This window comes from Vipera ursinii (assembly GCF_947247035.1).
Source record: "Vipera ursinii genome assembly, chromosome: 2".
NCBI classification, from domain to species: Eukaryota; Metazoa; Chordata; class Lepidosauria; order Squamata; family Viperidae; genus Vipera; species Vipera ursinii.
The window spans coordinates 142,174,945-142,197,145 of NC_139513.1; the positions used below are offsets into that span (position 1 = coordinate 142,174,945).

Consider the following 22,201-nt stretch of genomic DNA (forward strand, 5'->3'; position numbering starts at 1 on the left):
GGGGTTTAGGTCAGGCGAGTTTGCTGGCCAATCAAGCACAGTAATCCCACGGTCATTGAACCAGGGTTTGGTGCTTTTGGCAGTGTGGGCAGGTGCCAAGTCCTGCTGGAAAATGAAGTCAGCATCCCCATAAAGTTCATCTGTGGAAGGAAGCATGAAGTGCTCCAAAATCTCCTGGTAGGCAGCTGCGTTGACCCTGGACTTAATGAAGCACAGTGGACCAACACCAGCAGATGACATGGCTCCCCAAATCAACACAGACTGTGGAAACTTCACACTGGACTTCAAGCATCTTGCAGTGTGTGCCTCTCCATTCTTCCTCCAGACTCTGGGTCCTTGGTTTCCAAATGAGATGCAAAAGTTGCTCTCATCAGAAAAGAGGACTTTGGACCACTGAGCAACAGACCAGGTCTGTTTTTCTTTAGCCCAGGTAAGACACTTCTGACGTTGTTTGTTGTTCAGGAGCGGCTTGACAAGAGGAATATGATATTTGAAGCCCATGTCCAGGATCCGTCTGTGTGTGGTGGCTCTTGATGCACTGACTCCAGCCTCAGTCCACTCCTTGTGAAAGTCCCCAACACTTTTGAATGGCCTTTTCCTGACAATCCTCTCCAGGCTGTGGTCATCCCTGCTGCTTGTGCACCTTTTTCTTCCACACTTTTCCCTTCCACATAACTTTCTATTAATGTGCTTTGATACAGCACTTTGGGAATATCCAACTTCTTTTGCAATTACCTTTTGAGGCTTTCCCTCCTTATGGAGGGTGTCAATGATGGTTTTCTGCACAACTGTCAGGTCAGCAGTCTTCCCCATGATTGTGATTCCTACTGAACCAGACTGAGAGACCATTTAAAGGCTCAGGAACCCTTTGCAGGTGTTATGGCTTAATTAGCTGATTAGAGTGGGACACTTTGAGCCTAGAATATTGCACCTTTTCACAATATTCTAATTTACTGAGATTGTGGATCTGGGGTTCTCATGAGCTGTAAGCCATAATCATCACAATTATGACAAATCACGCCTTGAACTATCTTGCTTTGCATGTAATGAGTCTATCTCATATATTAGTTTCCCCTTTTAAGTTGCATTACTGAAATAAATGAACTTTTGAACGATATTCTAATTTTTCGAGTTTCACCTGTACATAGTTGGCTGCAAGCTATATCCTTAAGACATTAAGCCATATTCTGTTACAAGAGATGCTCAAGTGATGGAAAAACCAGCAAATCAGAGAAGGTATGTGTGGATTAATACCCTTTTCTCTTGAATCTTAGATTTCCATATTACTTCTGGATTATGGATCTGTGGACTGGGCAACAGAAAACATATTTATCTTGGCTGCAATTGCTAGTAACTAGTCTAACTCTTCAATAGAGAGAAGCCCATTTGAAGCTTACAGCATTCAGATAATTGCTCTCATTTCTTATTTGGACATTCTTTTAATAATTCATACCAAAGTGTAAGTTTTGTCTTGGGCAGAGGTTTGAGCATTATATGCAACTTTTATTTGTCTTTTTAAACAAAAGGCTACATTTCCAAGAGAAACAAATCTATGTGGCAGGCTTTCACAGAGCTTCCTTTTCGGTTCCCAAAGTGAAAATCCCTCTTTCTCTTGCCAGATTTTTCCCTCCCAATAAGCTTCCCAGAAGTTTATCAAATGTTAAAAACACAATTGTTTATATTGTTTACATTATATAAAAAGAATAGGGCTAGTGGGGCACATGCTGGGGCAAAATAAACTGTAGCTTGCACTAGTATTTGTGTCAACTGAATTCAAGATGGTCTAAAATAAAATGCATCCAAAGATATAATAATAATAATAATAATAATAATAATAATAATAATAATAATAATAATAATAATAATAATAATAATAATAATAATAATAATAATAATAAGTTGGAAGGGACCTTGGAGGTCATCTAGTCCAACCCCCTGCTCAGGCAGGAAACCCTATACCATTTCAGACAAATGGCTGGCCAGTCTCTTCTTAAAAACTTCCAGTGTTGGAGCATTCACCACTTCTGGAGGCAGGTTGTTCCACTGGTTAGTTGTTCTAACTGTCAGGAAGTTTCTCCTTAGTTCTAGGTTGCTTCTCTACTTGACTAGTTTCCATCCATTGCTTCTTGTCCTGCTTTCAGGTGCTTTGGAGAATAGCTTGGCTCCCTCTTCTTTGTGGCAGCCCCTGAGATATTGGAACACTGCTATCATGTCACCCCTCACCCTTCTCTTCATTAAACTACACATACCCAATTCCAGCAACCGTTCCCTATATGCTTTAGCCTCCAGTCCCCCAATCATCTTTGTTGCTCTTCTCTGTACTCTTTCTAGAGTCTCGACATCTTTTTTACATCGTGGTGACCAAAACTGGATGCAGTATTCCAGGTGTGGCCTTACCAACGCATTGTAAAGTTCAATTTTTCCATTTCTAGCAATGTGGATGCAACCTAAAACAGGAAGCGCTTAGTTAGTGGCTAAATTAACAATGTTGCTACTTGTGATTGGCTAAATAATCTGGTTGAGAAGATTCCAAGGAAGTCTGGTCACAAGAGTCCTCATTGATCCCTTAGCCAGACTAAGTAGTAGCCAACCTCTTTCCCAAAATTAGACCCTCCCAACTGGATGACATCATCAGAGAATCATTATGGTAATTTTACAAATCTCAGAACTAGTCCAGATAATATATATTACTCTAATATGTAGAGTTGACCACCACAAGATACTGTAGAATTATTTTCAAAAGATATTATTATTATTATTATTATTATTATTATTATTATCATCATCATCATCATCATCATCATCAGTGGAGCTTGTGGCTACATCACCTGCAAAGATATTAATAGAGACAAATTACATGGAACATATACCAAACACTTCTTTGTTGAATTGTTGAATTCCACATGATGGCCATCAAACTGTGAACTCCCCAGATCCATTGGAGAATGTTTTGCTGGCATTAAGAATCTGGCAAAACACAGGGCTGAATAGGGCACAGTCCAGAATTCCCACTAAGGAGGAGTCAAGCAAGCTGCAACCAGTGCTGGGATTCAGCCGGTTCACAACACTTCAGCAGGACCAGTAGCTAATTTTTTGTTGCCCAGGCTCAGAATGGACTTCGGGAAGTGGCATCCACACAGAGAACCGGTTGTTCACATATTTGAATCCCACCACTGGCTGCAACCCTGCACAACTTCAGCAGTATAAAATAAGTCCGATTTAAAGCATAAAACAACACAGAATTCAAGAGGCAGATGGTGCTTTAGGCAGTTACACACACACACAGAGAGAGAGAGAGAGAGAGAGAGAGAGAGAGAGAGAGAGAGAGAGAGAGAGAGAGAGAGAGAGAGAGAGAGAGAGAGAGAGAGAAAGAGAGAGTATTCTCCTAGGGATATTTCCTGTGAATTCAAATCCTCTGAGCCGGAGAATGGGGGACCAGATAATGACACGTAACATCTCCTCTTTCCTACAGACCCCAGAGAATGTTCTCTTAGTGAGGGGTAACACCACATCGAAGAAGCAACATTATAAAATATTGCCCCTATCTATCGCAGCTCTGTAGTCTTTGAATTTTCCAAAACCAAAGCAGTTGTCCAATGAGTAAATAATAAATATTGTTCTGACGAGATATATTGTTTAGGAGTTGCCCTCGTTTTAACATGTTGCCTTCATCCTCTTACTGGAAGAAAACCACCATTGTATTGATTTCACCAAGAGGCTTTGCCCTTTTCATTTGGAAGCAGCTGAAACTATGGGCTATGGGTTGCATACAGTTCATGCCCCCTGCAGCTGACTCCACTTATTAGCAAGTTTCCTGACAGATCTAACAAATTCTACCTCTCACTTAGACTCACAGATCATGCTGATGTTGTCACCTCTAGAGTCACCTAATTTTGCCTTGTTCAGAAATAACGACACACAACAATTATTCAGTGCGACTAGAAATAAATGATGTAACCCAGCAACAAAAAATGTATGCATATTTTTTTCCTTTTGGGTATTTTGTTCTGTCTTACAACTCAGTATGTTTTTCTTCTGTACTTTTGCTTTCTGACCACAGGTTGTGATAATCAGATTTAAAGATGTTGAAGTCCTGCATGGACTTGGTATTTTAGGAGCTTAGTAGTTTAAGATTTTAATCTTTCACGTGCAAAGTATTTTCTAATTTAGTGATTTAGCTTAAAGTAACTAACCTGTTAGCAAGCTAGTACTAGTATTTTATTCCTGCGTTGTCACTTTTATTATGCTGTGTGCACTCCTGGTCAGGAATTGTAATAGAGATATCCAGTCTGAGCTTTTTTTTTATTTAAAAAGTTTTACAGTACATTTTAACTTTATCAATCCCCCCCTCCCCCACCCCTATCTACCCCTCCCTATCCCTCTCCCCCATTCCCCCCTCCCCCCGACTTCCCAGAGCTAAATACAGGGTATAAAAGCGAAAAACAAACATAAGCATCCATATGCTATCTACAATAAACTATTAATTCTATCACCCTCTAGCTCATGTAAAATGATTACAAACAATATTAATATTACAGATAAAAAAAAGAAGAAAACAGAAAAGGAGCTTTTCTCAAATGCTAAATGAAATTTCTTAGTCCCAATCCTTATTCATATTAATTTCAAAAAAAAATTCATCTAATATTTACCTCTAATTTCTAAACAAATTCTCAATTATGCGTCAAGAGCGCCTATCTCTATTAACCTTATTAATCTCCAGCCAAACTGAACTATGGTCAAAAATAATTCTTGCATGTATCACACCAAATGTCTCACAATTCTAGATCATCCTTGAGTTCAAATAAAAAAGAAATTTAGACAATCTAGCATGGCTCATGACACGCTTAAAAAAAAAAACACCATTCCAATCTCCAATAAAAAATAAATAAATAAAAAATTTAAATTTTTTTATAATCCAATTAAGTACCCTTTATGTGTAGTAAGTTAAGAAAAGTCAACTTGTTGTTAATTAGGAGCTTACATACCCAATCTTAAATTCAATAAATACTTTTAGTCCATAACCCTAATATACGTTTCTTGCAACCAAATAACATCAGTCTTAAATTGTTTTGAATATTGAAAAACTTTCTTTCTCCTCTATGATAAATTTAATCCACTGACATTCTAAATTAGAAATTTAGTCACCAATCTTAACGCCCCAAAGCTTTTGGAGCATGTCTGAAATGGCCCCTGTAACTTCTTTGGACCGCTCCCCTCCCACAGCTTCACTGTAAGTACACTTTGGAGGTTCCATGACTTTCTGCTGATCTTGCTCTTGCTATCATCTCACTCGTCTTAGGGCGGCGCGCGACATCCTCTGCTCTCCAGCAGCAGCCGATGAAACTGTAACTTGATCCCCTCCAACACCATTCTCCTCTGTCTGTCTATCTGCAACATCTTGAGGCTTTCCCTCGCCAAATCCCTTTGCAGCTTCCAGAAGTGATAGGGGGGTTGCTTTTAACATATTGCTGTAAAAATCACGTGCCTGGGCCACAGTAACCAGACGATGTCTTTTACCTTCGTGCATCACCACCAGTCCGACTGGAATCTCACATCTAAACTTGATATCACATTTCTTAAGTTCCTGTGTAAGAAATGCAGAATCTTTCCTTCTCCTTAAAATCTTTGGAGGAATCTCTTTTAAAACCAGGACTTCTTGCTCAGCAACTACCAATTTAGTATCATAAGCAGCTTGAATAACTTCATCTCTAATTACTCTCTTTGTAAAATAGACCACCACATCTCTGGGTAACTTCCTCTGTCTTGCAATCCATGAATTTACACGAAAAATTTTATCCATGCTTCCCTCAATTTCAGATGCTAGCTGGCCCAATACCACTTCCAAAGCCTCAGAGATCAGCTGCTTTAAATCTTCTTTAGGATTCTCTTTTAAGCCCCTAATTCTAATAGCATACTGCATCTGATGGTACTGAACAAGGCTCAATTCTTCGTCCACTTTATCCCTTATATTTTCATTCTCTAATACCTTTACTTCTAATATAGAGTTCTTTTGACTGAGATCCTCCACTTTTTTCTCCAACTGTTGCACACATTCAGCTACACTTTCAATTATAGACAACATGTCTACCCTCATTGCTCTAAACTTCTCTTCCAACTTCTTCTCCAATTTCTCCTCCAGCTTTTTCAACTTTTCATCCATCATATCAGACATTAATTGTGAATGCTTTTCTAAGGCATCTTGTAAATCCTTAAGCGTCAATGCCGGAGGAGGTGCAGGAGGAAGCAAAACTTGCAACGAGGTCTGCTGCACCGGGGAAGACCCCGCACTCCGAAGAGCTTTAGAAGTTTTGGCCGCCATCTTTCCCCACTTTCACTTGTTACGCACTTTCACTTTGAAGCTATAAAATCCGTTGAGCTAGAGAGTAAAAATAAAAGTCCACATCACCATGACCTCCTGTACCGCTCTGCCTGCATCTTGATACTCCAGGGTATTTCCTTCTGGCAGGGGTGGTTGCTAACGCCTGGCTCTGCTCCAAAAAGACGCTGCGCAGAGACGCTGCGCAGCTCGGAGCAACCCAGGCTTCGGGGGGGCTCAATACTTCAGCCGCCCAAACTCTCAGCTCAGGCGGCCCCGGAGAGCTCAACCCCTACCTGGGGCCTCACCCCCTCCTCTTCTCCCGAGGAGGGGGCTTCAAATCCATCTAAACAGCTGATCGGCGCTGTTTACGATGGATAAACACAGCTGAGGAGCGGACAGCCCAGAGACGGCTGTCTTCGGTGCCGCGTCGCCACCGGAAGATCCAGTCTGAGCTTTAAATAGAAATGCAGCTTGATCTTACTGTTATGTACTGGGCTCTTGTGAAATACCACGTGGGTTGCTGGAGCAGCTAACGGCTCTCTAGCAACCCAGACTACAAGTCTCCTGTGCTGCAATTGGCTATCTCCAGGTGGCAATGGTTGATTCAAACCTATTGGCTGCCACCTAGGGGCTAGATTATATATTGCGGCTAGTTGCAGCCATTTCCCCAGTACAGTTCCAGCACGAAATAAACAATGAGTTAACCTGTACTCTGTTCAGCGTCTTCATTCCTGTGCCAAAGAACCTGCTATTTAACAGTGGCGACGAGGGTGGGATCCTGCTTCACCGAATAAAGAGCTGAAATCTTTATCTGAAGTCTATGGTCAAACCTTCTCTCCAGGTCTAGCTAGCTATTGAAGGTAATGCCTTTTCCTTTGCAGAGCTTACTGTTTCTAAGGCTTCACAAAGTTGCATGATTTAATTGTTCCTTAATATAGCACCATTCATTGGAATTCAGATGAAAGACAGTGAAACTGTATTGAGGATTGTCTCCTGTTTAATGAACTATCCCCCAGGATCCAAATCAAAAAGAGATTTTATGAATGCAAAGCCATTATTGGGTATTAATTCATCAAGAGAGCAAAATATATTTAAATCAATATAGTTTTAAAACTATGTCTTATGAGTGTTCTTTTTCTTCTATGGAGACCTCCTAGTGCAACATTTGTCAGTTGATTCATGGTTACAGAATCAAGTGCTTTTAGCAGTTGGATAAGATGTTCTAAAATATCAATATTTATCCAGTTACTCTCTAAATCTCTAAGAAAGGCAGTAGGTGCCACTCTCCCATATTTTATTTCAAACTTATTTAGCAGCATATGGTTAAGGACAGTTTGATTGGAAGTGACCTAGCAGCTGTTCAAAATTATTTGATTAGATTTGCAGTGTGGAACAGCAAAGTGGCTTTTGCTAACAGGTAGCATGCGGTGGCTCAGTGGGTTAGGATGCTGAGCTTGTCGATCTGAAGGTCGGCAGTTTGGTGGGTTGAATCCCGAGTGCCGCGTAGCAGAGTGAGCGCCTGTTACTTGTCCCAGCTTCTGCCAACCTAGCAGTTTGAAAGCACGTAAAAATGCAAGTAGAAAAATAGGGACCACTACGGTGGGAAGGTAACAGCGTTCCGTGCACCTTTGGCGTCTAGTCATCCTGGCCACATGACCACGGAGATGTCCTCGGACAAGCACTGGCTCTTCGGCTTTGAAATGGAGATGAGCACCGGCCCCTAGAGTCAGAAACGACTAGCACGCTTGTGCGGGGGAACCTTTACCTTTACCTTTACCTAGCATGCCAAGATAAGATAATATGTGAAGAACATTTGGCCTGGCTAAGTCAAATGGCTGCAGAAAATACGTTCTTTTACATGAAAATAAATCCATCCATCATATTTAGCTACAGTTATATATGAAGGGGCAAAAGTAGGTATTCTTTTTTTTAAGAAAGTAGAAAGACAGATAATTTCTTAAAACAGTATTCAAGTAGGGTGCTCTCTGAGCTTGGTTGTTTCCTTGCAACCATTTGTCTGAAATGGTACAGGGTTTCCTGCAGTGGTGGGATTCAAATATGTGAACAACTGGTTCTCTGTGTGGATGCCGCTTCTGGAAGTCCATTCTGGGCCTGGGCAACCAAAAAATTAGCTACCAGTTCTCCCGAACTGGTGCGACCTGGCTGAATCCCACCACTGGTTTCCTGCCTAAGCAGGGGGTTGGACTACAAGACCTCCAAGGTCCCTTCCAGCTTCTATTCTATTCTATTCTATTCTATTCTATTCTATTCTATTCTATTCTATTCTATTCTATTCTATTCTATTCTATTCTATTCCATTCCATTCCATTCCATTCCATTCCATTCCATTCCATTCCATTCCATTCCATTCCATTCCATTCTATTCTATTCTATTCTATTCTATTCCATTCCATTCCATTCCATTCCATTCCATTCCATTCCATTCTATTATTTTTTCATTATCAAAACTAGGTAACACCATCAATGCTAGTAAGGAATGGGGTTTGTTTTCAGTTTATATTTTAGTGGCTTGCCCTGCCCAGGGTGATCTTAGAGGTTCTTTGGTTGGGCTGTTAACTGTTGGCTTGTTTGGCAGTTCCTTGATTGGGATATTGTTTACTTCTTGATTGTTGGCCTAATGTTGATAAGATAAGGGATAGAATAGGATAGGATAGGATAGGATAGGATAGGATAGGATAGGATAGGATAGGATAGGATAGGATAGGATAAGGTAAAGTTAGGTAAGGTAAGGTAAAGGTAGGGTAAGGTAAGATGATATGATATAAGATATAAGATCACCTTTATTGTCATTTTTTACTGTGAGCATGCTGGCTCACATTAAAAATAAAATTATGCTGCCTTCTCTCAACATATAACACACAAATACACATGCTATACACACACACACACACATTATTTTACTGTTAAATATAATCTTGCTATTAATCTATGCTCATTGCTGGTGGGGAAGTGTTTTGGTCTTTTTGTTCCCTTTTTAGCTTAATAATCAGAATAGAGCTGGAAGGGACCTTGGAGGTCTTCTAGTCCAGCCCCCTGCTCAAGCAGAAGAACCTATACCATTTCAGATAAGTGGCTGTCCAGTCTCTTCTTAAAAACTTCGAGTGATGAACAGTGGTGGGATTCAAATATGTGAACAACCGGTTCTCTGTGTGGATGCCGCTTCCAGAAGTCCATTCTGGACCTAGGCAACAAAAGATTAGCTACCAGTTCTGCTGAACTGGTGCAAACTGGCTGAATCCCACCACTGGTGATGAAGCACCATACAACATCCTCAGGGCTGCATCCTAATTCCGCTTCTGTTCACCCTGTTGACCCATGACTGTTGTGCTAGGTTTGCCACCAACCATACTGTGAAGTTCACAGATGATACAACAGTAGTGGGTCTTATTCATGATGACAAGGTGGAAGCTTACCGCAAGGAGGTTGAGGGGGTTGGTGAACTGGTGTAAGGAAAACAGCCTTTTTTTAAATACCGGAAAAACCAAAGAGATCATTGTTGACTTCAGAAAAGGCTGGCATAGCCACACTTCTCTGTGCATTAATGATTCACCTGTGGAGATGGTTACTAGCATCAAATTCCTGGGTGTGCAGCTAACAAGTAGGCTGGCTTGGTTGCTCAACAGTGACAAACTGGTGAAGCGGTCACAGCAGTGTCTGCATTTTCTATGTCGCATGAGAAAAGCACATCTTCCTTCCCCTGTCCTGACCACTTTCTACAGAGGGACGATTGAGAGCATCCTGTCATACAGCATCACAGTCTGGTTTGGAAGCATCACTGCTTCAGACAGGAATGTGGTGCAGAGAGTGGTGAGGATGGCCGAAAAGATCATTGGCAGTTCCCTCCCCTCCATCCAGAACATAGCACAGAAGTGTTGCTTGAGCAGGGTCAGTAAGATTATCTGGGACACTACACATCCTCTTCACAACCTGTTTTCCTTGTTACCTCCTGGGAGGAGGCTTCGTGGTATCCATAGCAGAACATCCAGATTCAGCCATAGTTTCATTCCATACAGTATTAATTAACCTTGTGAACTCTCAAGCTTCCTCCTTCCGTTATATATACAAGATGGGCAATATTTAATATTTATTTGTTATGTATTTATTAGGGGTGTGGATCTATACATATGTTGTATATAGTATGTTTAGGTGTGTTCATGTATGTGTTTCACTTTGAGAGCGGGCAACTAAATTTCATTTTTGATGTGTGCCATTGTGCCCATAGTAAAAAAAAATTGACAATAAAGGTTATCTTATCTTATCTTATCTGAAGGCAAGCTGTTCCACTGGTTAATTGTCATCACTGTTAGGAAGTTTCTCCTTAATTCCAGGCTGCTTCTCTCCTTGATTAGTTTCCATCCATTGTTTCTTGTCTTGCCCTCTGGTTCTTTGGAAAATAAATTGAACACCCCCCCCCTTCTCCCTGTGGTAGCCTCTCAAATACTGGGACACTCCTATCATGTCCCCCATAGTCCTTATTAACACCAAGATTAACATCAGATCAACATCAGATCAACAAGATTACCAACACTGACAAGGCAAGCCTCTAGAATATAAATTGAGAGCAGGGGTTTGGACTAGATGACCTCCAAGGTCCCTTCCAACATTATTATTATTATTATTATTATTATTATTATTATTATTATTATTATTATTATTATTATTATTATTATTATTATTATTATTATTTACCCAGCCTTTGGGTAATGAAACATCTTCAAGAAAACAACCAAGCTCAGAGAGCACTAAGGATCCCTTATTTCAACCCTGAACTACAAATATTCTCTTTTATCAGTAGTATTCATTTAGGAAGAAATCAATGGTGGAACCAACAAAATACCTAAAGAAAATGTAGCAGAAACACCAAGTAGTACCAAGGATTTTCCCAACATCATTTTTCCTTCCTGGGATTACAGCTACCATTCCAGAGTCAGGAGAAAGGATTGTAATTTCTCAATTTCCATTTTAATCTGAATTAAAATTCCAAATGCTGTTGATATCATCTGATCTCTTTGATGTGACAACTGTCAAAACCAAGAGATCATAAAGTCTGTTTTTATATATAAAATAACTTTGCATTTCATTTCTCCAGATGAAGTCAAGATCAGAATATTATTTAATGTTAATAGGTTTGATTCCAATGATAGTCAAACATTGTCCCAAAGGGGCTTTTTCAAAAGGCAACTGGACTTCCTTGTTTTTGCTTGAAGACGTTTCGCATCTCATCCAAGAGGCTTCTTCAGTTGTGAATTGAAGAACTAAAGAAGCTTCTTGGATGAGAAGCAAAATGTCTTCAAGCAAAAACAAGAAAGTCCAGTTGTCTTTTGAAAAAGCACCTTTGGGACAATCATGACCTGGATGACTGAGAATCTCCACAGAGAGATAGTCAAATATTGTTCTATAAAGTAACAATAACAACGACAATGACGACAACGACAACAACAACAACGACGATGATGATGATGATGATGATGATGATGATGATGATGATGATGATGATGATGTTGGAAGGGATCTTAGAGGCCATCTAGTCCAACCCCCTGCTCAGGCAGGAAACCCTATACCATTTCAGACAAATGGCTGTCTGATCTCTTCTTAAAGACTTCCAGTGTTGGAGCATTCCCCACTTCTGGAGGCAGGTTATTCCACTGATTAATTGTTCTAACTATCAGGAAGTTTCTCCTTAGTTCTAGGTTGCTTCTCTCTGTGGTTACTTTCCATCCATTGCTTCTTGTCCTGCCCTCAGGTGCTTTGGAGAATAGCTTGACTGCCTCAAATAAATAAATAAATTTTAATTATTGCAATAATCAAAGCTTCCAGAACTGCAACTTTCAAAATTCATCAGGCTTCCTATCTTACTCCTATAACAAAGTGTAAAATAGTCATCTAAATAGATTTCTGCTTATTTGTTGCAATGGAAAGGATTCTCTCTCACTGTCCCCACCATAATTTAATGAAATAAATACAACAGGCAAGGATTCTTGGGTCATATGGGATACTCCAATATCTCAGTACTGTTGTACTCTGATCTAGGCATTGGATAACCTTGCTACAGTAATGAATTTTCATTTGGTGGTAATAATATCAAATAATCTCTGAATATACCTGGAGCAAATTATACTAAATAACTATGTCCATAGTGAGTAACTATAATATATATAAATAATACTCTCAGGAAGCCCCAGAATAGTAAATTTCATCGTCCATAAATGAGAAGTTAATTCTTTGCTAACTGCATGGGGGTTATCTGCATGAGTCTCAAAGAGCTGGTATCTTAAAAGATATAAATATGTATTTCATATATTAACATTCATTCAATTCCAGAAGATTCCATGAACTCCAGAATGTTCCATTCTTCTTCCTGACCCTGTTTATTCAGATGTTCCAACCCAACTTAGCACATGACAGAAATGTAGCAGGTACATCATTCAGTGAGGGCTGCAGCCAACTCAGGATGCAGATCCTTAGCACAGCCTTTTCATGAAGAAGCTCTATCTAGTGATCACCCCTGTTTGAGAAGAGGGATCTCGGAAACATGGTCCCCTTGCAAATGCCGGAGCATGTCTGCAGGAAACCCAGAACTGAGGGAGGAGGTTAAGTGTTATCCTAAACTCTATGTTTTCAAGCTTTGATTGGCAATCCTGGAGAACAGCTAGCAATAGGACCTCATTCCTGGTGAAACCTTTTTACTCTGTGTTTGTCATTATTGTCTACAGTAACAATGAATTCCACAAGCTCTTTCTATCTTGTGGACTTTGATTTGTCTGTTCTGTATAATCAGGTCAGGCCAGAATGGGATCTATAGGCCAACTTCTCTCAAGCTCTCAGAGGTCAGAAGACAGATGTTGTTCTATGGGACTCCAAACCCTCTTCAGGGAATCAAACTCACTGACTTCATATTTGATCAGTTAAATATGAGTGGCAATCTAGATCTGGCAACCTGTACTTGTTCCTTTGGTTTGGGATCCATAGGAGATAGCCAATGAATATCTTGATTGTACCTTCCCTTCATGGATGCGAACCTGGTCCTATGGAGGACCTATGATGAGTCCCATACATTAGCTGACTTCAGACTGAACATCTCATGTTCCTTTGGCCTGTCCTCACAAGACCTCAAGTCAATCAATCAATCAATCAATCAATCAATCAGAATAGAGCTGGAAGGGACCTTGGAGGTCTTCTACATTAACCCCCTGCTCAAGCAGGAGACCCTATACTAAAGAAGCCCCATGTCTTCTTTGTCACTTTACCCTGAACTTTCTCCAAACTGAATAACCTTCTCAAAATGTGGTGCCCAGAATTGTACAACATTCTCCAGTTGGGGTGTCAGCAAGGCAGAAAACATGGGCAGGAGAGACAGGACAGTGATAGGCCTTTTACCAGATCTGACCAAGATATTTGTGTGGATGAATGCAAAGGGCAAACCGAACCAATGATCTGCTTCACCCATCATGGATTATTCATCAGTATGGGAACCTTAGCCACCCTTCTCTTTCCACCCCTTCCCACCCAGGCTACATGGAGAAAACCTCCATGGCCACCAAGAGAAGACTTTGCCCATCTTCAAATTACAACCAAATAGAGCCACTAGTTTGCAAACCAGAATCACTTTTATTAAAGTGCAAAGAAAGAACATCAAGAGAACCCATCAGATGTGCCAAGCAGTCCAAAGCAATCAACATTTCTTGTTTGAGAAATAATTTTACAGGGCAGGGAAGAAATAAGGCCCTAGAATGTTTGCAGAGATTCTTTCCTTCATAACGTCATTCAAAACCCTTCGCGAAACAATTTAGCAGGGGGCTAACTTCACCAGAAGGCATAAGACTATCTGCTGAACGTGGCTAGGAGACAGAGGAAAGAGTTGTGAAAGCTAGATGCAGGCCAATGTAGGACCCAGACATGTCTTAACTAATCTTCTCAAATCCGTTTTTGGTCATGGAGAGTCCAGGTTAACTTAACAGGGGAGGTTGCAGGGGAGAGAGCAGATGCTTCCACGACGACCAAAACGTCCCAGGCGGCCTCCATAGTAGCTGCCACCGATCTGTCCAAGACCTCCAGGGGCACATGGGGTGTTGCCTCCAACAGCGACGGGCTCACAGCTGGCAGACAGGATGGGACCAGGGATGGTCACCACGACTGAAGGGGGCTGGATGGTCACCTCAGATGGTGGGATCTGGTTGATGGGTTGTGGGTTCACTCCAGCCAGGGTGCCCAGGCTTCCTGAGGTTTCGGCCAATGCACCAGCACCATAACCATAACCCAAACCATAGGGGTAACCCAAGCCAGAACCTAAACCATAACCAAGACCCAAACCAAGACCTCTGGAACCAGCTGATCCAAAGCCAACAACTGGGGCGGATGCGCAAGATGGCACAGCACAAGAAGGTCCACAGTAAGGCATGGCTAGATGGATGGAAGAGCTGTTGGAAGAACAACAACCATGGGTTTTATGATTCACACACAGCATGAATTGCATCAAAGAAGTATCATGGACAGGTGGTCGTCAACATGCACAATAACAGAGCTGGAAGGGACCTTGGAGGTCTTCTAGTCAAACCCTTTCCTCAGGCAGGAAACCCTAGACCAGGGGTAGGCAACCTTGGCTCTTCTATGACTCATGGACTTCACCTCCCAGAATTCCTGAGCCAGCATGGCTGGCTCAGGAATTCTGGGAGTTGAAGTCCATGAGTCATAAAAGAGCCAAGGTTGCTGACCCCTTCCCTAGACCATTTCAGAGAAGTGGTTGTCAATCTCTTCTCAAAAACCTCCAGGGTTGGAGCACCCACAACTTCTGGAGGCAAGTCGTTCCACTGATTACACTTAGGACTGTCCTAAATCCATGCTCATTGTCAAATTTTGATCCCATTGCCAAGTGATGCAGTTGTCAAGTAAAACACACTTGATTTTACAACCTGTTTTGACTTGATTGTTAAAAGAATCCAGGTTTCCCTTTTGACTTTGCTTTGTGGAAGTCACCTGGAAAAGTCATAACTTGTGACCAAACTGGGACATTGCGACTCGTTAATCATAGGATCAAGTGTTTGTTTAGTCTTTTCTCAAAAGTATCTGGAGATGGAGAAGCTACAAGAATTACAATTACATGGGTATTCCACAGTTCTACAAATCTGGAAGTTTTTGCTACCGCTTGAATGAAATATAGGTAGCTGTAACTCATTCTGAGACAAACATCTTTTCTGAATGCTGCTTTAAGGTTAGAATGAAACATTTCTCTAGGCTCTTCCTAAGAGGAGACTGAATTGTTTGAATCCTTCCTTCCTTCCTTCCTTCCTTCCTTCCTTCCTTCCTTCCTTCCTTCCTTTTTCCTTCCTTCCTTCCTTCCTTCCTTCCTTCCTTCCTTCCTTCCTTCCTTCCTTCCTTCCTTCCTTCCTTCCTTCCTTCCTTCCTTCCTTCCCAAATCAGAGTCTGAGTGGAATACATCATAAATCTTCCACGCCACCCCATTTCATGAAACAAAGAGCCAAAACAGCCTAGAAAGGCCTCTCAGGGGACTCACCAGACAGACTCTTAGAGAAGCAGTCAAGAGGAGCAGATGAAGCTGATGGAAGCTCTCGGCATGAGAAGCTCTTTTATACTCTATTTTCTGTCCCCACCGCTCGCTTAGATACACCCCTTTTTGCCTGTGGCGTTGATTAATGTTTGTGCACAGCATCATCTCTTTGCCACAAATTACTTTAATAAGTGGAAATAAATAGTTGAAGACTTAGCATTTTGTCAACCACATAAGTTGCTGTTGTCCCTTTGATCTTTTCTTGTTTTTCTTTTTTCTTTTTTCTCTTCTCTTTTCTTTTCTTTTCTTCTTTTAATAATAATAATAATAATAATAATAATAATAATAATAATAATAATAATAATAATAATAATAATAATAATAAAGTTGGAAGGGACCTTGGAGGTCATCTAGTCCAACCCCCTGCTCAGGCAGGAAACCTTATACCATTTCAGGCAAATGGCTGTCCAGTCTCTTCTTAAAAACCTCTTTTCTTTGTTTCCATATACATTTTCACATTTCTTTGAAAACTTACTAGCCTACGTCAAAATATTTAGAATAAACCAAATATTCGGAAGGGGGACTATCATGGAGAAGCTTCAACTCTGAGCTTCTGGAGGCGACAAGACCCTCATGAGAAGATTGAACACTGAGGTTCTGGAGGTGACATTCCATTGGTGAGGGAACCTCCAGGATGCTTCCCCCTCTAGATATCACTGCTGAGTAGATTCAACGTGGAGTAGGTGGCCTCAGGTTCAACGTCAAGTTAGGTTACTGGTATTTTCAACAAGGCCTTGAGAACATTATGTTTCCACCTTCCCATGCATTGGGTTGATTCAGGGATATTTGCAGAGTCATAAGCTCTCTACCTTGAAGTCATTTCTGTGCTGATTCAAGGAAATGCTGACATTTGCATGGAGTTGCTACTGAGGACATCAACAAACTCAGCTTTGATCTTACCTTTATCCCCACCCCGTGGCACTGGAACCTCTCCAAGATCAGATAAGTTCAGATAAACAGAAGCATTTGACATGAAGTAGACAAACTCGAAAGGATGCACAGATAATCCAGTAGCTTATTTGTGGTGACATGATGATTGTACCTCAAAGTGCCAATGTGACAATTTCTGCTGAATGAAGAACCTTTTTTTAAAATGCCAGCCAAGCAAATGTTTGGATGCCAATTGAAATGTCATAAGTCCCAACTTCCTGGGGACGCCAACAGGATTGTATAAAAGCTCCCTCTGTTTTCTGCTGTGCCATCAGCTTCTGCTTGACTCTCCTGTGTTCACTACTTCTCTCCAAAGCAGGTAAGACTCCGACAGATTCGTTCCTGGTTAGATCTTCAAGCCAGAATCTGGGATTCTTAAGATATTGACCTTATCATAAGCTAGAATGCTTCTGGATGCTTCTGCTTTCAGGACTGGCTTCACACTTTCTGTTTGAAGGACTAGAATGGCTTCACTTTGAGTTTTTCCATTCTCCTTCTCTGTTTTTAACTTACCATCCAAAGAGAATGGACTTTATGCATAGGATACTGGACGCTACTGTTTTTAAGAGCTTGGATAGTCATGCTTGCAAATCCAGGTTGTAATGACAAATGTTTGAATGTCACCGATTAACCTAACTCTTAACTAGAAGGACAGATTGGGACCCAACCATGACTTCTTACTCAGAGGTCATGAAATCAGTTGAGAAATCGAGATCTAATCTTAGTTTTGGAGAAGATGACAAGAAAAATGTAGAAGGACATTTCTCCTGATCTCCTAGAGGTTTGGCCATCAGCTGGCCAAAAAAAGGAAGCACACTTAAACAAAAGCATATGATACAGGCTAATATTGACAAGGTATTTTTATGTTTGATGTAGTCAGGAAATGTATAAACGTGGGTTTCTCCCCTACTTCATATCCAAGGTGAAAACAATGGGACATATTATTTGATGTTGAACCTTGAAGGCTTCAACCATGCCTTTTTTCTTGGCAGAGGTAAAGAAACAGAGGGCTTCTGGTTTCTTCTAGAACTTTTTTTTTACTTCTTACTGTAGTCAGAGGAAATAATTTGGTCAAGGGCCATCACGTTGAGTCCAAAGTGGGCTTCAAAAATTATGGAGGTGTTGAAAGAAAGTCACCACCACCACCACCTACCATCAGTCTTTAAAGCCAGACTTTTTCTTCAAAATTTTCTTCTCCCCTCTAAGAAAAGGAAGAATTGAACTTCCACAGTCCACGGCCCATATTGGTGAGTTTCTTGGCCATCTTAGGCTGAAGAAGCCTAATTTGAGAAAGTTAGTTAGAGGCTCATTCCAGTTCTAGCAAATCCAGTCATATTAAAATTACCCTGTTGGTTGATGGAAGAAGCAAGGGGTACGGTGATAGAAGTGAACTGAACACAATTCTCACAATGTCTCTCTATTTCCTACATTAGACTCACCTCACAACTCTACACCATGGCTTACTGTGGACCCTTCCTGTGCTGTGCCATCTTGCACATCCACCCCAGTTGTTGGCTTCAGATCAGCCTGTTCCAGAGGTCTTGGTTTGGGTCTTGGTTTTGGTTTAGGTTCTGGCTTGGGTTACTCCTATGGTTTGGGTTATGGCTATGGTGCTGGTGCATTGGCCAAAACCTCAGGAAGCCTGGGCACCCACAACCCATCAACCAGGTCCCACCATCTGAGGTGACCATCCAGCCCGCTCCAGTTGTGGTCACCATCCCTGGTCCCATCCTGTCTGCCAGCTGTGAGCCTGTCGCCGTTGGAGGCAACACACCTTGTGCCCCTGGAGGTCTTGGACGCATCGGTGGTGGCTATCTTGGAGGCCGCCTGGGATGTTTTGGTCGCCGTGGAAGCATCTGCGCCCTTCCCTGCAACCTCCCCTGTTAAGTAAACCCAGACTCTCCATGACCCACACAGATTTCAGAAGATTGGCTAAGGCGTGCCGGGCCCTGTTCTGGCCTGTCTGTCATTTTCCCAATTCTCCTCTGCCTGCTCTAGGTTGATCCCATTGTTTGCATTTTCCCCCCAGCATTCCCACAACCACTTATGGCAAAGAGCACTACATCTTCTTGTGAAATCATCCCCCAGATAAATTGGTTTTAAGTGAAGGTATGAAGAAATGAAGCTCTGCAAACCTCTTGGCTACAGAGGTCTTGCTGTAGGTTATGGTTATGGATCTGTTGCCTTGGCTGGTGTCACTTGCTATCAACCAGATCCCATCAATCAAGATCGTCATCCAGTCACCTACTTCCACTGTGACCATCCTTGGTTCTTTCCTCTTCATCACTGTGAGTCCATTTGTGTGTGATCTCTGATTCTTTAGAGCAGTGGCCTTTGTGGGCTTATGGCTTAAGGAGGACAAGAAGGAGATGTCTTCTGGGATATTGTGGGGATATCTGCTTGTCACTGTGTCACTCTGAAAAAAAGATTAGTCTAAGTCTAGGAACGATCTGACATGGACCAAGAAGATGAAGATCCATCTGTGGGTGTCTGGGCTTAGAATCTGAAAAAGGTTGAGCTTCTAGAACTTTCTTTGAAGCTCTTCTTCTTCCACTGGGCCAGCATTCCTCTCTAAACGTTTTAGGGCCAAGAGAAAAGGAGATCTGTAATTGTGTGATTTCTTTTTCTCGTTTATTTGTTTTGTAGGTTGCTTGTTCCTTTGATAATTGTCCACTCATGCTTTTGTTCTTACTTCTTCAATAAAACTCATTCTGCATTCTCATCCCCTTGAGGGAAAAATCCGGAAGTTTGCTCTCTCCCATGTTAATTTTTATAATGTTGATATTTTGTTGACCTTTCTCCTTCCTTTTCTCCTTCTTCTCCTTCGGAAAAATGTGGACCATTTGTACTAGATCCTGTGACAGTTCTTTCTGGGAATGGATCTTCACAGAACAAGAGCAATTCCAGATGGACACTTTCTTCCATTTTAGTTTAGGTTGTTGTTTTTTTAAAAAATCACCTGTGCCTTATTCAAAGTCTGGACTTGCTTGGTGCAGTCTGTTGAAGATCTAGTGTTTGCAGTGATAGAAGATGCTAAGCTTGTGTAGCTTGAACCCGTGGTTAATTTGGGGGTGGGGGGATAACTTTATGACTCATTATTCTGTGCACCTAAAGGATGGGTTATCATCTAATCAATCACGTTGTGCTAAACTAGACAGAAGGTTGACCTGAAACAAAATGAGAATGTTGTTTGTGCACACTGTCCCATCATCTGGAATCTTCTTTAAGTCTTTGTGATTTTGGGGGGGCATTCTCTCTCTCCTCCCATGGACAACTTGTTAGTGTAATGTTTCATTTCAGACATACCTTAACTCTCCTACACAAATGGCTTACTGTGGACCATCTTGCGCTGTCCCATCTTGTGCTTCCGCCCCTGTCGTCGGTCTTGGGTCAACTGGCTGTGGACCATGGGGATATGGCTAGAGAGGTCTCGGCTTTGGCCTTGGCTACGGTTATGGCTCTGCTAAGTTTGCTGAATCTGCTAGGAACTTGGGCACCCTGGCTGGAGTCATCCCCAACTGCATCAACCAGATCCCACCATCTGAGGTGACCATCCAGCCCCCTGCAGTTGTGGTCACCATCCCTGGTCCCATCCTCTCCGCCAGCTGTGAGCCCGTCGCTGTTGGAGGCAACACCCCATGTGCCCCTGGAGGTTTTGGAAGTTATGGTGGCTACTATGGAGGCCGTCTGGGACGTTTCGGCCGCCGTGGAAGCATCTGCTCTCTCGGTCGCAGAGGTAGCATCTGCACCCTCCCTTGTTAAGTGAGCCTGGACTCTCCCTGACCAACACGGATTTCAGAAGATTGGCTAAGTCATATCTGAGCCCTGCTGTGTCTGCATACAGTTTTCACAGCAACCTCTACTCTAGAGTTATCCCATTGCTTGTATTCTTTTCTGGGTTTCCAACATGCCTTTCTGGCAGATAAGTAATCAGTGAAGAGCTTCAAGTGAAGTTTTGAATGAAAGAAGCTTGGCCAACATCTAGGGACTTGTCTCCTCTCTGCCCCCCTGAGATTATTTGTCAAAGGGGAGACGTTCATGTCTTTGCATTCTTCGGATCCCTGATGGCTTTTTGCAATGTTCTTTCTTTGCACTTTAATAAAAATCATTCCGCACTGCAAACCTGTGGCTCTCTTTGGTTGTAATTTGAAGATGGGCAAAGTCTTCCCTTGGTGACCATGGATATTTTCTCCATGTAGCCTGGGTGGGAAGGGGTGGGAAGAGAAGGGTGGCTAAGGTTCCCTGCTGATGAATAAGCCATGATGTGTGAAGCAGATCATTGGTTGGGTTTGCCCTTTGCATTCATCCACGCAAACTGGGTCAGGCCTCGGTCAAAGCTGGTAGAAGGCCAAACACAGTCCTGTCTTTCCTGCCCCTCTTTTCTGCCTTGATGACACCCCATCTGGTGAATGTTGTACAATTCTGGGCACCACATTTTGAGAAGGATATTCAGTTTGGAGAAGGTTCAGGGTAAAGTGACAAAGAAGACATGGGGGCTTCTTTGGTATAGGGTCTCCTGCTTGAGCAGGGGGTTGATGTAGAAGATCTCCAAGGTCCCTTCCAGCTCTATTCTGATTGATTGATTGGCTAGAGGACATGTCCTATGAGGACAGGTCAAAGGAACATGAGATGTTCAGTCTGAAGTCAGCAAACATATGGGACTCACCATAGGTCCACCATAGGACCAGGTTCAGATCATGAAGAGGAGGTACAATCAAGATATTCATGGGCTATCTCCTATGGACCCCAAACCAAAGGAACAAGTAGAAGTTGCCAGATCTAGATGACCACTCAAGTTTAATTGATCAAATATAGTTATCCAAAGCATGAAGGTCATTAATTTGATTCCCTGAACAGTCCTTGAACTCCCATAGAAGAACATCTGTCTTCTCACCTCTGAAGATGCCCCATAAAGATGAAAAAAGTAACATCATACTTCCTGTGGTCACTGATCTGAAAACACACAGGATATACACTATGTAAAAACAGAAATTTCTTCTTCATGAAAGATAGTGGGGGAGGCCATCTCTTGGTGGGATAACATAATAATAGGTCAACCAATTCTGCAAAGCATCTGAAGGCAGGACAAGAAGCAATAAATGGAAACTAATCAAGGAGAGAAACAACCTAGGACTAAGGAGAAATTTCCTGCTTCTAGAAGTTGTGAATGCTTCAACACTGGACATTTTTAAGAAGGGATTGGACAATCTTTTGTCTGAAATGGTATATACCTTCAAGAACCCTTCCAACCCTGTTATTCTGTCATTGAGTCTTTCTATTATTACAGCATCTGTATCTCTTTACTGTTTCTAAGCTCTTTGTTATGAGAGCTTAAGAGAAGTCGGCCTATAGATCCCATTCTGGCC

At 41.8% G+C, this 22,201-nt stretch overlaps 1 long non-coding RNA gene and 1 pseudogene across 2 annotated transcripts in view; one reads left to right on the forward strand and one right to left on the reverse strand.

Annotated features, from left to right (window-relative positions):
* LOC310635062 overlaps positions 1–22,201 on the reverse strand; it is a 792,702-nt gene that overhangs the window by 340,368 nt on the left and 430,133 nt on the right. The gene's annotated exons all lie outside the window — the stretch shown is intronic.
* Positions 18,291–18,722, forward strand: LOC310633415 (annotated as a pseudogene). The gene is made up of 2 exons: positions 18,291–18,359; positions 18,404–18,722. The product of its transcript is annotated as an uncharacterized misc_RNA (transcript).